We start from the raw sequence: 16,369 nt of genomic DNA on the forward strand, positions 1-16,369 counted from the left end.
TGAACCATGAATTGTCTTTACGTATAACACACTTAGGAATGTATATTTCAGATTGAGGTGGAATCACAGAGCTTGTACAGTGGCCGTGCTCTTGGCCCTTGGGCATTCCACAGATGGGAGAGTGTTCCTTCCCTCACTTATGGAAGCACCCCTACAAGTGTGGGACCTCGGTTTTTATACATGGGGTTTCACGTAACTGGAAGTGGTTAGAAGGAGGCAGAACCGCCAGTGGTCCTGGTACTAAAGCAGGGGATGGCCTGGATCATAGATGATGCCAGGATGAGGTGAGAGCTTCGGTGCCTCCATCATTCAAGGCTCATGATTAGTAGGTATCAAGGGGCAGGAGAAAGACTGAAGCAGATAGGCTACCTTACTTTCTCCTTTGCTTCCTTCCTCACCTGCCTACTTGCCTGGGGTTGAGGTTACATTGATTTCCTCTTGGTTCCCTGGATTCATCATGATCTCTCTTTCTTGTTCTCTTTATGGAGTGACCATAACACTTTTCTTTAAAAACCTGTTATATTATGTGAATGTGTTTTTGTTTTAATCCCAGGTGTGGGATATGAGACTGTTTCAGGTTGTCCACAGCAGCTAAGTATGATTTGTCTCGTGCTCTAGGAAGGCTGTGAATTTTGCCAGCTGCCGACAGTTTATGTTTGGAATTCTGGGGACTCTTGAGAGGGTATAAATATGAGAGGCCTGTGGGGGCTGCCGCTCTCCCTGTGGCTGCCCCTTCTGCTGGTTCTTGCTGTTGTGTTTGCTATTGTTGGATTGCTGGATTGCTCAATTCCTGGTTGGAGATATTCTGATGATGAAGATTTCACTTGTCTCAAGGAACTCAATGCCCCTAGTCAGTAGGAAGTAGTCCAAAGGTCTATACTCCCTTTCCCCTCTAACATTTTTTCTGTCCTACCTAGTCTGTGTGGAAGGGATTGGGGTGGAATACTGATTGGAAGGGTGGTAGATATAAGAACACAATAAAGTAGCAAACAAACTAGCACCTACATAGGCATGTTTGCCCCTGTTCCCTTCTAAGAATTAGTCCCTAAACATCTTCATACTCTCAGGTTATCATAGCTTCTTCCAATGAGCATTGCCAGGTGATACATGCTCTTGTCTCCTAAATCTTAGCTGGTGCTATGCCACGGGTCTAGGTGATATCCTCTCTCCTCTCCCAAAACTTAAGTGGCACTGTGCCATTGGTCTGTCCTCACTTGAAGGAAACATCAAGGCTTTAGTATACACCCATCAGTGATTTTCAACTAACTTTTATCTCTGCAGCCAGACCATAAGTTCCATGGAGGCAAGAGATTTGTCTTTCATTTTTCAGTCCCCCCCATGTACATTCAATTTCTGCCTGATCCTAGATGCTGAAGCAAGTGCCCTTAATATCGTGGACAGTTTCAACTGTCAGAAGCCTTAAAGAAACTGTGTGAATGGAAGCAATTACAGTCATCCTGAAGAAGACATGAGCTGTCTCAGATGGATAAAATATTATTTTAGACTTGTTTTATTATTGTGTATGTGTGTGTGCTGTGCACATGAGTGCAGGGAACTGAACTCAGGTGATCTGTAAGAACAGTGTCTTAGTTATTTTCCTGTCAGTGTGGAGACATCATGACCAAAGTAACATACAGAAGAAAGCATTTAAGGGGGCCTTAGACTTTCAGAGAGTGAGTCCATGACCATCATGGAGGTGAGAATGGTGGCTTGCTGGCAGACATAGCCCTGAAGAAGTAGTTGAGGACTTAGATAATGACCCATAAAGACCAGACAGATAGAACTAAGTGAGAATGACTTGGGCTTCTGAGACCTCAAAGTCCACCACCAATGACACACTTCTTCCAACATGGCCACACCTCCTCCAACAAGGACCACCCCTAAAACAAGGACACACCTTCCAATACTTCCCAAACTGATTTTTACCAACTGTGAACCAAACATTCAAATATTTGAGCCTATGTGGCCATTCTCATTCACACTACCACTAATACTATGTATTCTTATCTGTGGAGCCATCTTAGTTCTGTTAGTGAAATTCTCTAAATGGATCCACATCTCAGATAAGTGTTGAAACAGATGTCCCTATGGGTTAGCTGGGAAGAATCTGTACTGAATATTTCACATATTCACCTCTTAGCCAGGCTTAGGGCACCATGTGAAGCTCTCTGTATCCAATTCACTGGCACCGTCCCGTCCCTTTCCTTGCTGATGAGCCAACCCACTGAGCATTTTTGAAGCCTTTGATGCCTGTCATTTGAGTCAGGTCTACCCAGTTAGTCTTTTTTGTTGGTCTCTTGTTTCTGATGGTTTGAGTTTGTGATCCAAAGACTTGGGGGTAAATGTTTAATCAGCTCTGTTTATTCTACCCATTCCAACACTAATATTCAGAGAGTGTGGGTGGGAAGCTCAAAGAATATCAGATTCAGTCGGGGAAGGATGCTGAGTGGGGATGGAGAAGAGGCACGAGAGTCTGAACAGGCAAGGCATCTTTAGCAAACAGCATCTGAAGGGTGTCTGCAACTTCTCAGCGGCTGGAGCTCAGGTGTCCCTGAATGAAGGTGTACATTGCTGCGCAGCACACTTCTGCCTTCCTGTGCTGGCTCCAGCCAGCTTAGCATGGACAGAATCTATGATCCCCAGGGCAGGCCTGCAGAGCGGCTTGTCTCTTTAAGAGGTTATTATTTCTGCAAAGTTCTAATGTTCATTGCGTATGCTTTGCCCTGTGAATGCTTGTTAATGCAGTTTCATTGTTGCCTAGGGAAAATGAACCCCAGCGACCCACTGTAATAACTGCTTTCATGTGGGGCCCCGGCCTCTGGGTCTGGGTAGTGTCCTTTACAAATGAGCAAAAGTGGCCACAGTTATATTAGGCGACGTTGCCAGAGGTCTATGATAAAATCTGCAGTCACTGCCAGGGACAGTGTGAACCCTGTCAGTCTGAGGATTAACTTTTCTGTAGTAACAGCTAAGCCGCCCCCCAACCCCATTTTAAGGTCTCACAGCACAGCGTGCCAGACACTGTGTGCTGATGGTGAGAACTGGGGTGGGGGAAAGGCTCTCCTATGCATGACTTCCATTAGTTTAATGATTAATATCAAATATGTATATTACATTCTAGTTTACCAAAGAGGAATTTTTAGGTGTCATACCCAAAATTACAGGGGTGGCAATGCTCTACTCCAAAGGTACCTGCTGTGGCTGCCTTAAAGGCAGTGTTAAGAGTGTTAAGACCAGGTTGTAAACTTAAGGGTGGGGATCATTCATCCATTGGTTTGCAGGAGAGAAGGCCCTTTCCCTTGTTATCTATGTTGGATACTTAGTGCCCAGCATAGTGGCATTGCGAAGTACTGGGATCTAGTGGCTGCTGGTCCCAGACAGAGGGCTGCTAGGGGACATTAGGAAGTGACATTAGGAAGTACTGGGATCTAGTGGCTGCTGGTCCCAGACAGAGGGCTGCTAGGGGCATCCTATCTTCCTATTTGATCACTTCCCTGCCAGTTTCTACACTGTGATGTTACTCACAGTGGGGCACTCCATAAAATCCAGTCATATGTGCCCCTGATTCTTAGACTTTCAGCCCCTAAACAATGAGGCAAACAGGCCTCCTCTTGTTAGAAAACACCCATCTGCCGTGACAATTTTGGAAATTTAGGTTTCTTTTAAAAAACACAGAGATATTTTAAGTTTTCATTTTAATCGCAGGTGTAGGATGTGGGGCTGCTTCAGATCATCCACAGCAGTTGACTGTGATTTGCCTCGTGCTCTAGCAGGGGTGGAGTTTCTGTGATGGTGTGATGGTTAGAATTCTGGGGATTTTTCAGAGGATATGTAAATGTTAGTGCTCCAAGAAGTAGGTGGTGTGTGTGTTGTTTGTTTTTGTTGGTTTCTCTTGGTCATGGTTTCTTAAGTAGTTATGTGCAAAGAAACAACAACAAGAAGAAATTAGATATTCTGATGGCAAAGATCAAACTTGGCCCGAGGAACTTGACACCCCTAATCAGCAGGAAGCAGTCTGACAATAATGTAGCGCCCCCCCCCCCCAGTTTCTAACCCCTGACTTTATTCAGAGATCTCTTTCCTTTTCCCTCTATCCTTTTTTCTCTCCTATCTAGTGTTAGGGGATTGAAAGGGTGGGAGAAAAGGGGTGGAGAGGAAGAAAGAAGCCACAAAGTAGCATAGACAGCAACATTTGGCCTTAAATATTTTGTCACAATCATGGAAGGGACAGTATGAAACGAAAGTTAAAGAGGAGACAACCTGGAGTTGTAAAAGCATAAACATGGCTCATAATTTCTTATGGAACATGGTTGCACAGGGCGGTCTGAGGTGGAAATACTGCATATGTGTGTGTGTGTGTGTGTATAATTTTTCCTCAAACTTTGCTAGTTTAGAAACTAAAATTCCTTGTATCCTCAGACCCTAGCAGCCCCACCCCCACCCCCTGCCCTGTCTCAGGTAGCTTGGCACAGTGGTTCACAGCAGAGTTAGGGAAAGAGGTTCAAAACTGCATCTGCAAGACAGCCGCACCTTATTCATGGTGCACTGTCTAAACAGCGGTGGCTTTGGGACAACCTGCTGCACACTCCCTTGATCCAGGGCAGTTGCTCTGTGCTGACAGGGCTCTGCCTCACCCGTCAGTAAGTGTGGAACTGTTATACAAGACATTGTGCTGGCCAAGCATACAACTGACTCAGCCCCAGAAGGGGTGTAGGAGTCCCAGGACACAATCAACATGGGGATCCTCTTCCCTGAGGTCTGTTAGCATCAGCATCGAGCCAAGGCTGAGACCAGCGCCTGACCTGTGGAGCCAGTCAACCTAGTCCTGGATTTGTTGCTGATTAGCTATGGGACTTGGAGGATTTCAAGCTGTTCACTTAATTCCTCTGAGACTTACTTTTCACATCTGTAAAGTGGCCACAGGGATGTTCCAAAAATTAACCGAGATGCTTACCGGTTCCCAGCAGAGTGCCTTACTCAGAGAGCATTTGTTTCCTGTACAGCCCCCTCTCTGTATAGGATGAGTGGGGCTCTGCCTGCAGGTGGGAGAGTTGAGCCCAAACAGAATTTTCTTAGAGTTGGGATATTCCCAGTGCACGACAATGATGAATTGAGAAATGTCCCTCTCAGGGCCCATCTGGTTTGTCTGTTTGCGAAAGTCAGGATTTTGTAAAGTGTTTAGAGATGCTTAATATTAGTTCAGCCATATCTAAAGCATGTTCAGATTCAAGAATCTCTTCTGCAATCAATAGAATAATTTCTCCCTACTTCCCTCCCCTCCCTTCTTTTCTCCTCCCCTCTTCTGTTTCCTACCCTTCCCTTCCCCTCTCTTCCCTGCCCCCTCTTCTCTCCCCTCTCTTCTCTCCTCCCTCCCATCCCCAAGCAACCTTCCTCTCTATCCTTCCCTCTTCCCTTGGATTTATTAGCTGTGAGCACTTGGGTAAGTTGTTTCCCTTGAGCAGACTTAACTCTTTTATCTATAAAACCAAAAGACAAGGGCATCTGTTAATGGGTTCTTGACAGCTTCAATATCCCGAGACAGGAGGAATCAGCCTTTTATTTATTTAGCAGAGAGCTATTGAATTTCTGCGGAGCACCAATCACAAACACAGAGCTACAGTTAAAGTCCTAAATCAAGCAAAACCTCTGCAGCCATAAATTTACATGCCAGTGAAGAGACAGACAACAGGCAAAGTGTACACAGGGATGCACATGCACACACACATGTGGGTGTTCGTACGAGTACACACACACACACACACACACACACACACACACACACACACAAGTTGGGAGGGAGGCCCACAGTGTTTTCCCCAGGGAAGTGGATATGAGAAAGAACAAGTTGTGCAGCTGTCTGGAGAGAAGTGTTTTAAGTGGTGGAAACAGTAAGCTCTATGGCTGGATGATTAGATCATGGAACACAAAGAAGATTAAGGAAGCCTGTGTGGCTCTTGGGTATGAGTCAAAGTGCAGAAAGTGGGGAAGTTAGAGAAGGCAACGGGAGAGAGATAGGATGACTACAGGGGCCCACAATCAGTTCAGACTTTGAAGTCAGCCCCAGTGCTCATGCCAATACTTGCACTGGGTCAAAGGTCACCAGGTTTTCTCTACCACCCGGTGGTCGCTCCTCACCACTCTTCTCAAGATGCCATGTTTTTTGACTTACTTCATCAACTGCAGGAGGCATGCTGTTTTCTGAGACCGTTGGCAAAGCCAGCACAGGAGAATTTAGATCTTGTTATTCTCAGTGTTCATGGGCACGTGTGCTTATCCCAGGCTTCTTTTGTGGCCTTCTGCTCTGACTGGCCGTAAAGATTTGGCACACATGCAGTATATTCAATAAGAATCTCATGTGATGTTCCCTGGGATGTCAAAAACGGAACACTGGTGGGAACAAACTGCAGGACAGTGGTGCTCTTATTTGTGTTAATGTATCCATGGAATTTCTGCAAATTATGGTTCACTGTCTTAAACTCATCCCTCACAGCCCATTTTCCTGTTATGTAAGGGGGAAAATTGCTTGGGAAATCTGCACTGGCCATGTGCCATTTTAAGGCTGAGAATCCCCAAGGTTTAGCCTTTGTTTTTCAGTTATCTGGTGAGGAACCAAGGACAATGGCAGGGCCTCCCTCTTATGTCTGCTAAATCTATGGATAATCAACACCCTGTTTGTCAGAGTACCCCATGAAGAGATTGGTAAACTATCTCTGTTCTTGGGTTGATAGCCTCGGTTCTTTATTATCCTCTAAATATCCGTGGAGTCCAGAACAAGCCACCGGGGCCATGACACACTTAAAACCATCTCTCATGTTCTGAAATTCTATACTCGCCAAGAGGATGCTCTTTCATTTTGGAGTATCTGCAGAGCTCTAGGAACAATACCAGAACGTTTGCATATGCCATCTCCTTTGTTCTTGTCACAAGAGTTGGAATAATGTGATTTTTACTTTCCACCAACAACTGGCAAGGCTAAGGCATAATCTCTCCATCATATAGCTGGCAGATGGGGGAGTCCATAGATTTTTCCCTTGGAAGGGTCACTCTCTTGTCATTATGCTAAAAACCCAGCTAGAGACTGGCTGCTTGACCAGTGCTCTTCTACCGTCACAAGCCAGCTGAGTTAGGATGAAGGTCTGCAGAAAGATGTGAAGCATGGAACCCATGGTTCAGACAGTGAGCTTTCAGTAAGGTTGAGTTGCTTTGGTGGAACACATCACCTATATCCACAAGTCAGAGCAGAAGGACAGTTATCCAGATCTTGAGTTACAGCACACCCTGACATCTTACCTTGCAAATTGGCATCAGAGCTTGCCTGAGTCTTAGCCAGGACCCTGTCCTGATGTCTCTGCTTATTTTCCCTATTACCCATTTGCCTATAGAGAGTTTCAAGGGCTCTGGGCTAGTAATGTGATTGGCTGGCTCACCCAGTGCTGGGTGGTTCTTGAGCTCTGTTTTTTAATTACTCAGATATTTTGTTGGCCAGCATGCTTTCTTCTTGAGTTTTGGCAGCATAGAACTTGCTTGGATGAATATAGGTTCTGTGCTCTGTTATTTTGGAGGGGCACAGAATTGCAACTGCTGCCGTTGAGCCATTACTTTGCAACAGAATGTAATTTGCGTCTGCCTGCCTGCACAGTCAGCCGGTGTCATTTTGTCTTCTTGGAAAACAGATCCATGCTGAGCATGGACATGGATCAGCTTTGTCCTTTGTCTCTGTAAGATCCCCCTGGTATTGACAAATAGGGGCAGGGCCTGCTGTGACAGCTCCCAAATACAGTGTGTGTTAGTTCACCATCATGGTCCACGGCCCTGGCAGCTTGGGCCCTGGAAAAGGGATTAAGAGATTAGTAAGAGTGCATGTTTCAACCATCTTTTTATTCACTGTGGCCTTTCAGTTATGCTTGCTTCATGGCAACAGGAAGGGCACTCTCAATAAAAACAGATGTATTGGTGCATGGCCTGGACCTGATGGGTATCATATGGCTCAGGCATCTGGACAGTGTAGAGACATGATCAAGTTTCTTTATGAACACAGCAAATTATCCTGATTTTGCAACAAATATTGGTTGGCAGGGGCTATGGATTATGTTAATTTAGGAATCATGGCTCACCTGGATCTCTAGCTTATGTTGGATAGGCTGGTAGACTGAAGAGTCGTTTAATGAACTTTGTCTCCTGGAAATATAGGAAAGGGGATGTTGTTATTTTAAATTTGAGATGAGCTTCATAGGTCAGGTAAGCAGAACTATTTTAAAATGGCATTTATCCCCGATGAAACCAAATTCTCTGGACTGTGCAGCTACAGGAAATGGCTAAAGAAATGCCAACCATCTCACACTGTCATTTTTATGAATGAGACTGTTTTAGGCATTCCTAACGTGGAAAGTCCTAGCCCATTCAGGATAAATTATGGCCTTTGATCTTTGCCAGAGAATATGACTTTTAGATTGGACAGTGCTGTCCTCTGATGTTCTATGTTTTCATTTTTCTTGACTTATCCATTCACTCAGCAAGTATTTTATTGGACATAAACTATACGAGAGCGATGAAAATCTAAGCGAATATAAAATGTAATGTTTGTGCTCTGTCCTGCTTTGCTTCCTGTTGCTGCTTAACACCAGCACCAAAAGCAACTTGAGGAAGGCAGGGTTTATTTGTATAATGCATCCCAGCCATAGTCCATCATAGAAGGAAGTCAAAGAAAGAGCATAAGAGAGAACTGAAGTAGAAACCATGGAGGAGTGCTATTTACTGACTTGCTTGCAGGCTTACACTCAGCTACCTGCCCCATGGCTCCCAGGGCTGCCTGCCCAGGGGTGGCCTGACCCACAGTGAGCTGGGCCCTCTCACACCAACTATTAATAATAATAAGCCACACAGGTATATTAATAGCCAGTATGATGGAGGTGTTTCCTCAAGTGAAGTTCCTTTCTGTCAAATGACTCCAGTTTGTGTCCACTTGACCAACTGTAAGCAGCACATGCTTCAAAGTCAGTGTCTATGGGTGAAAGATGCTAACATGGAATCGATCGTAGAGACATTCCAACGAGGTTTTACAAACAAGTGAGATGTGAGCCGGAGGGCTGGGACTTGGAGAGGGGATACTGCAGGAATGGATCCAGGATGGCAGAGGTAAGGGAAATTGGCTTTAGAGAGGGGGGTGGTCCTTGGTAACAGAAAATTGTGCAGGAGGGAAGAGGTAGATATGGGGGAGGGGAGGCATTGGACAGTCATGTCTAGGACTCAAGACAAGGCTGATGTGGCAGTCATCTATGTATGTAGTAGCCACTGTGAAAAACCCAATGAGATAAACTTCCAAGGACAGGTTTATGCTGAGCGTGTTGGTGCACATCTTCAATACTAGCTCTTACACGGTGGTTTGAGGCCAGCCTGGTGAATTCTAGGCCATCCGGGGCTAATTAGTAAGACTCTGTCACACTCATACACCTAAGAAGAGGTTTATTTTAATTCAGAGTTTCAGCGATTTCCACAATCACTTGGCCATGTCACTTTGAGCCCCTCATGATGTGGAATGCTATGGAGCAGAAATGTTTTGGCTAGTGGTGCCTGGGAAGTACCTCAGAGAGTAACTCAGTATTCCATTTAAGACCATTCCTCCAATGATCTAACTACTTTCCACTAGACCCCACCTTCTAAAGGGGCCATCACCTACCTATAGCAGCAAAGACTAACACCAAAGTCTTTAGCATATGAACCTTTAGGGGGTACACTAAAGATAAAAATCATAACTGGAAGGAGCGACATGGGCAGGTTGTGCCAGAACTTGAATCCTCCCGTGATTGGTATTTAGATATTATCCTGTAAGAAGCAGGAGCCCTAGATGTTCTTGAGAAGAGATATGAATGCCACTGGGACATTGTTGGTTTAGAAAGAATGTTAATTTGGTAGGAATTCCCAGAACTAGATTAGCAGTGACATATGTGCGACAAGTGTTCTGGATACCCAAAGGGAGCCAATGCCATAGTCCCAAGAGGAAGACCTGATCATTGCAAGAGGGAAGGGAAAGGTTTTATATGAGAAATAAACAAGTTGAGATGTGAGAGGAAGGGATTCCTATCTGTGTGACAAACACTAAAGCTCCCTTTTCTCCCATCATAGAAACTCTGTGATGTAGGACTAGCGATTAACCAGTTTCCAATGAGAAAACAGGTGCAGAGGAGCCAAGTGACTTGGTCAAAATTGCACTGTAAAATATGGATTTTCCCTCCCAACCTGTGCACTGCTCTGTGCACACTCCTGTGGGTGGTTGAGGGGGTCAGGGGAGAGTGAGGAGAGGAGAGGAAGTGACTGTTAAATATATATTAGCAATGAAACATTTTAAAATAATTTTGTCTTTCTATGATCTTCTTGGTATAGGCTAAATAGGTAGTATGAAGTAGGAGAGTTATAGATTTCCACGTGGAAACAAAACACCTCTGTGGGGTGAAAATGAAAGTTCACTCAAAATATCCTGTTTCAAAATAGACACAAATTCTGGTGTTTGGCTTAACTCTTTGTATGTAAGTGTCTCACATATACAGGTCTGCCTTTGTGTACCTGTGCATAAATGCCACATAGGGATTGAATAAATTTAACCTTGATTCAAGCTTGAGGTGAAAAGTAGCTGTAGTTTTGACTTTCAAAAATTATGTTTATTTCCCTTTCTCTGTCGATAACTCCCGGCTGTAATACTAAAATCTTTAAAATACAGCACAGTGAACTTGCAAAATGGGCATAGTGTTCTCTGGGCAGTCTAAGTTGAACAACACATAATTTGGCACAATTTGGCAGGCCTGAGCTTAAGACAAATACACGCCTGAGAAGCATAGAGGCCTTACTATTTCTCCATGAGTTCATGTAGTGTACACTGGTTGAACTGATCAGAGCTCCGAGCGTCCTGTCTCCAACCCACCCCATGCTTTCATGAGTGCAGCCTTGACAGCACAATATTTCCACTTCCCCAAGAGAGAACTTTTGAATTACCATCTGTCCTTGGGCAGAGCCATGAATGCTATGTCCTATTGATTGCTATCCCTGACATGGCCCCACCCTCAATGCTACCACCTAGAGATTGCAAAGACAGAGAGAAAGAACAAAGCATGCCTCCTCAGGTAACTTAGGAATTAGAAAGAGGACTATGACATAGACCTGACCAGTCAAGGTGTGGCTGACTGTCTAGTTGCTATTACACTCAAAAGAGGAAGGTATAAACGCAGAATAGCTCAAATTTTTGAGGGAGAAAAGAAATAAAAACCCAGACTTCTAAGAGCCTGTACACAGCTACTATATTGAGTAAGCCCCGTCCAGCCTCTGATTTCACCTGCTAGTCTAGCTATAGGATTCCTTCAGTTGTTTCCTCTGGGTGGAGAGCTGGATTTTTCCTGAGCTTTCATATTCGCTCTCATCTGGACCCTGGAAAGAAAGTTTAGGAAATGAATAATCACAGTTGAGACCTTGCTATGAGTTAATTGACTACAAGAAAAGCAAGACACTTTCAAACAAATAGGATCTAGAACTACTCGCCCCTAGCATAAAGCCAGTGGCTGAGCCCATCCGTGCACCAGTCAAGGAGTGCGGCATTCCTTCAGTCAAGTTTCTGTGATACTTTCTGTAGGTTTTACAGCATGCTTTTATCTAGAGTGTGATCTCCAGATGTTAGCCCGCATAAGACTAAGAGCCCAACAAGCCCTGAGTGTATATATACACCATGCCAGGAAAGGCAGGGAGTGAGAGCAAGATGCTGGGAGTTTGGAGACTGTGATATCTTCATGGTCAAAAGGGTCTTTCAGCATAGTGACTAGCTTGACTTCACCAGACAATAACTATCCTTGCCCAGTGTCGAAGCCAGAAGTCCCTGGATTAAAATCTTTGGATTATATGACCCCAGAAAGAAAGGAATAAAACAGTGAAGAAGATGCAAGCTGAGTTAGAAGAGTCATGCAAACCAGAGAACAAGTTGAAAGCAATCCGCAACTCATTGAACCATCAGGGACAAAATGCAGCACCTCCTACTGGCCAGGAGGACTTTTTTGGAAAGCATTATGGCTCAAGGACCACAGGAAAGGTTAACTAGTGTGACCACAAGTCTGAACCCCATTGTTGTGCTCTGTCTACCAGCGGGGGAGTTTCTGTCTGCCTTTGATGCCTTTGAATTCATAAAGTACATGCTATAGTAAAGAAATGGAGACTTGGGTCCTCTAGCTGGAGTGTAAAGCTACTCGGGAGAGAAATAAAACTGAGAGGACAGAGAACACACTGAAAAGAACTTAATCATGGTGAACGAAGCCAAAGCTAATAAACAGGGCTGATGGGCTCTTCTGGCCTCCAACAGTGGGTGAGCATGGTTATTGTACGATTGCTTTAAATCATGCTAATCCCAATGCCAAAAGCCACTTTGAATGATGAAGTGAAAGGGCCTTCGATGGCAACCTGGAGGCCCCGGGTTACTGCCCCAGCTGGGTGGGGCTGCTGTCAACCCTCGGGTAAGCTCTGGATCCTGTCTGAGGGGCCAGGGCGGTCTTTACAGGAGACTCACAGAATTGGAAGGTTTCAGTTTGGTTTGGAGTTTTGTTGTATGTTTCTTGGCAGGAGGTGGCCATGCGTCCATGGAGCACCCTGTATTAATGGCTGAAGCAACACCTACTGGCCAGACCAGTGCTGTTTCTCGAAGGGGCCTTTCTTTGGACTCGCGAGACCTCATTCTGTCTTGTGGATAAATGGAGGCTCCTGCCCTAAAGTTCAAACTTCAAAATTCATGATATGAAAAACAGACACAAGAGAAGGTATCTTACTCTCATAGAATAGAGTACTGCCGTGTAGGGGGACATCCTGGGGGCGATAAGAGTAAGTTATTTTGTACAACAGTGAATCTGAGCCTCAGAAACAAAATTCTCTTAGTTTAAGGTGGTTTGATGGTTCAGCAGGTAAAGGTGTTTGCTCCTCAAGCCTGGTGAGTTAGATTCCCTGAAGCCATGTGAAGGTGGGAAGGAGAGGACTGTGAGCTTCACATCCATACAGTGGCCACGGAGTGTACACATGCATACGTGTACGCACTCACGCACACTTGCCACAGTCTTGACTTGTCTGCTTTCTTTCTCAGTTTCTCTGACTTTCTTTTTCCCCTTAAAACGTAGGGAATAGTTGAGATGATGTCCTAGGGACCTAGACGGTTTGCTTTGTTTGCTTTTTGGGTTCCCAAGAGTTCAGATGAATGTTGTTAGAACCTTAGCATTTGCTTTGCATTTATGATAAACAGTGTTGGAAACAAGATGAGACCGAGGGAAATACGGCTTTATGATTATTTCCTTAAAACAAACAAACAAACAAACAAACAGAAAAAGAAAAAACCTTTGTTGAACCCAAATTGTGTCCAATCATGTCAAAATGCACTATTTTCTGTTAATTGGTAAAAGGGCAGATGTATTTATTTTCCTAATCTATCTTGGGACTCTAAAGAAAATAAAGATGTTTCCTGTGGTGCTGAAGAGATGCTCAGAGGTTGAAGAGCACCTGAGCGTAATTCCTAGGGCCCATGCCAGGCGACTCACAAGCACCCTGCAACTCCAGCTTTGGTGGATCTGATGCCCTCTTGGGGACATGCACTCACATGTACTGCCCACACACACACACACACACACACACACACACACACAAAATCAGGTACACAAATAAAATCTTTAAAAACTTCAAAACTATTTCCTGTTCAAAGTTTCTAAATGAATTGATTTAATTTGGGGCATAGGAATGACACACTGTTACTTATAAAGGATTTGGTTATGTCACAGGCATATGTCACAGATTGAATGATGAGGGCCATGTTCATTTTGGAGGCTGTGATATCCAAATCACAGGATGGACTTAGCACTTGTTGAGTCTCCTCACTCCATTACTACAACACTAAAGTATTAGAAGGGGCTGGAGAGATAGCTCAACGGTTAAGAGCACTGTCTGCTTTTCCAGAGGTCCTGAGTTCAATTTCTAGTAACCACACGGTGATTCACAACCATCTGTAATGGGATATAATATCTTCATTTGGTGTACCTGAAGATAGCAGCTGTGTACTCCTATACATAAAATAAATGAATAATTCTTTTAAAAGTTAGAAAAAATAAGATTGACAAATGAATGTCATTTCATATAAGATATACATTTCATATGATATATAAAAGGTAAGGCATGCACACAGAATTGCTAGGGATATTGTGTGTGTGAGGGTGAATGTATGTATATGTATGTGCAGGGTGTGTGTGAGTGTATATGTGTGTGAGTGTGTGTATATGTGTGAGTGTGTGTGAATATGTGTGTTTATGTGTGTGGTGTGTGTGTGTGGTATATATCTGTGTTCACTCATGTGGAAGAGAGAGAGGGAGAAGCCCTGACTGAGGCCCAGGCCTGAAAACCAGGTTGCGAAGTATAGATGGACATTGTGGTATGAGCAGATCTGTATCTGCCAGAATTCTTTTGTGCCCATGCTAGTTGGTGGGAGGAAGGACAGTTCCCATCATCCCCATCATTTGTGAGTTTTTAGGGAGGAAATCTGATCTGGTCCCTCTCTGTTTTCATTAAAGCTCTTGGAGAACAGTAACGTGGAACACATGAAGGGAGAGCATGGATGGATGTCAGTCTCTGAGAAGAAGATGAAGACTGAGACCCAGCCCAAGGCCAAGACCCAGCCCAAGGCTGCCCACCCTTTTACTACTATGGCCAAAAACAGTTGGCACCAAAACATACCCTAGGTTCCCAAAGGGACATCTGTCTGATTATTTGCTCAATTACCCAACAGTCTGGGGGAAAAAAATCTTATTTCTGTGACAACTTAAGTCTTCTAAAATTTCCCCTGTATGGGCCACCTTAAAGCAAGGATCACAAAGATGTCAAAGCACCCACTAAAGTTAACTATTTTTCAACTGGCATAAACTCAAAGAGGTGATCTGCGTTCCTCTCACCTTCTCCATCTCCAGGAGTAATAGCTGTGGGAGAACGGTGGAGTTTCCCATGAAGTCGTTTTTTGTGGGTGAAGGGCCTTGCTGTAGTGGTGACCTTGGCATTGGAATTCATTCCGACACTGACACTCCAGGAGAACTTTCCATGTACCCCACCTCCCAGGCAGAGCGCACTTCTAAAGCTCTCAAAGACATTATTTATTAAAGTGTCTGACAAATGGTGGCATTCCACCAAAATGTGTCGCTGTGGATTTTCCTCTTGTTGGCTGTTTCACAATTCAGAGCCTCCTCGGCATATGGGAAAGTCTTACTTCCTACCTGGGCCAAAAACAGTCATCACACTGATATGGCCTGAGGCAACCAAGAATCCCGGGCCTTGTTTGCACAAGTCGGTGGTCGATATATATTTACTCAATCAACCATTTTTATTGTTAATTAGTAGTTGAACAGTGTAGGAAGAGACACTTTTTAAAAAATGCAAAGTACTGTGAGAGCTCCTCTACCCTTTTTAATTAACTCTTTAAATCTAAGGAATACATTGTCAATGTGAGATCTAATATAAAGATAGTTCCATATCTGGGCAAAGGGCATAGAAATGGGAGTGTTGTCATATGGTCAATTTGAACACAAACCGGTATGGGTTGATGAATCAAAGTACTTGTAATTGTAAATCAAGTGATTCCTTATTTTCATGATTCAAACAAAGAATATGATACCAGAAGCAATGAATTTTGTCTCATCATTCTAAACTGGAAAATTAAGAGGAGAAGGGTGGTCGGAACGGTAGGTGTCTGCCATACTCCACAGATGAACCATGTTTGAATGCTCATAGCATGGAAAGAGATGTGCACTCAACTTAACATAAAGTGAAAAGCAAAAAACCAGAGATGAAATAATACTAATTAAATTCTTTTCGCACCTTAGACACACACAGGGGACATCTAGAGGAGAACAGTCACCAATACTTTGGATTTTCTCTGACTGGCAGGATTATGTAAATTTTTCATTAAATTTACTTTTCAAGTGGCACTAATAAAAACTACACTTTAAAATGAAACACTCTTTTGATTAAAAAAAATCATTAATACAATTTTTGCTTGAACAACTGATTAACTTATGAAAAGCTACAAACCAAGTTATACTATTTAATTTAGCCAGGCCCATTTATAATCTGCAAAGGTTCAGGTTTCTTAAAAGAAACATACAAAATGAAATGGCTAAGCAAAACCGAAGGATCAGATTTAAAAAAAAAAAAAGACGAATGGGAATACACTGTGCACACTGTAAAAGTGAGACAGATGCAGCTCTACAGAAAATACAGACTTTGGAAACCAGAACACTAGAGGATGACCACCCCAACTCCAGCAGCAGCTGAACCACCCTAGTGAGGCAGACTCTGCAGATTTTTGCTGCGGCTGAGGAGT

General features: G+C 43.9%; 1 long non-coding RNA gene across 2 annotated transcripts in view; it reads left to right on the forward strand.

Annotated features, from left to right (window-relative positions):
• Gm36743 overlaps positions 1-15,592 on the forward strand; it is a 151,173-nt gene extending 135,581 nt beyond the window's left edge. For both annotated transcript variants that reach the window (XR_379189.2, XR_870584.2), the window contains one exon: positions 14,571-15,592. This is a non-coding gene — a long non-coding RNA (predicted gene, 36743). The remainder of the gene's footprint in view (positions 1-14,570) is intronic.
• The last annotated feature ends 777 nt before the right edge of the window (positions 15,593-16,369 follow it).

The sequence above is a fragment of the Mus musculus genome, chromosome 9, assembly GCF_000001635.26.
Source record: "Mus musculus strain C57BL/6J chromosome 9, GRCm38.p6 C57BL/6J".
Classification (NCBI taxonomy): Eukaryota; Metazoa; Chordata; class Mammalia; order Rodentia; family Muridae; genus Mus; species Mus musculus.